Below are 1342 nucleotides of genomic sequence, written 5' to 3' on the forward strand. Positions count from 1 at the left end.
TTAAAAAATCCTGCTTTTTTTCTCTCAAGTCTGTTGCCAGAGTGTATGACCATCCCTTGAAAACTATGGGTTATGAGAGAGTAACTAAAATTATTTTCAAAAATGGAATTACTGTTGAATTCTGTCATGCTTGTGTGCTGATGAATGGAAGGAGTGGCATATCATGTCCACCAGAAAAGACTTACATGTGAAGCAGGCTATAGCTGAATATAGTATCCCAGATATGATCTGCAGCCTTTCCTTAATGGTTGTTTTATATTCTAACTGCAAAGTGTTTTCCCTTTTTATAAACTCCTGATCTCTGTAACCATGGTGGCACATCCATGAGTGATTGCTAGTACTGTTTGTTAAAAGCCCCCGAAGCATTCAGTAGGCAAGTGGATTCTTCTGCTTCCTGAGGATCTAGCTGCTTGTGATACCTTTGCACAGTGAAATATGTGGGATGTGAGCTTGTAATCTGTCCCTCATTGAAATCATAGGCCTATAACTTAACAACAAAGCATTGTTGTCAGAGATTACATGGCAACTGAAACTCACGTTTTCAGCTCACTTACAGAGTACCTCGAAGCATTTCATAGGTTCAATTTTTGCAGCTGCTCTTCCTACAGGCTTCCATTTCTGTTGCTTAAATGGTTGGCTTAGAGAACTGCATTCTTCCAGTGAAAGGTGTCAACTGTCAGCTCTTGGTAGCATGTGTTTTTGATGGTATTGGTTGAAATCCAGAAGTACAGTGACCACATGAGTCTGTATGTGGTCAACATCTTGCTCATTATGGATAGAACGAAAGGGAAAATAGACTTTTCTGGTCTCCTTCAGTATTTCTTACAGACCCTTTTCCACAGGGTTTGGGTAGAAGCTGCTTCAAGGACTGTTTCCAAGACTAGACTGCTGCTGAAATTAGTAAATTCTAAAACTTTTCTGGGACCACATCTAAGGACATGTATTCAGACCTGTGTGTATGTTGAGTCAAAAGAAGTGCTTTGCTTTGGCTGTGGTCAAAACTTGGAAGATGCAATGGGAAAAAAATGTCTAGTACTCTGGCTTTACTCCATTTATTAAGTGCCAAGGAGGTTCAGATATTACAAATAAATTCTTCCTTAGTTTTCAGGGAAAGGGTAGATATAACACTGAGAAACATGGTTTAGTGAGTATGAGTGGTGGGCTGATGGTTGGACTAGATGATCTTAGTGGTCTTCTCCAATCTTGATGATTCCGTAATTAAAAGTTTTACTATTATCACTTCTAGTACAAGATTTAGTGGATTTGTTCCAGCACACCTACCTTAAAATATGGAAAACAGAGCTCGGAATACATAAAGCTATGGATGCAAACACCTGGGATT

This window comes from Meleagris gallopavo, chromosome 3 (genome assembly GCF_000146605.3).
Source record: "Meleagris gallopavo isolate NT-WF06-2002-E0010 breed Aviagen turkey brand Nicholas breeding stock chromosome 3, Turkey_5.1, whole genome shotgun sequence".
Classification (NCBI taxonomy): Eukaryota; Metazoa; Chordata; class Aves; order Galliformes; family Phasianidae; genus Meleagris; species Meleagris gallopavo.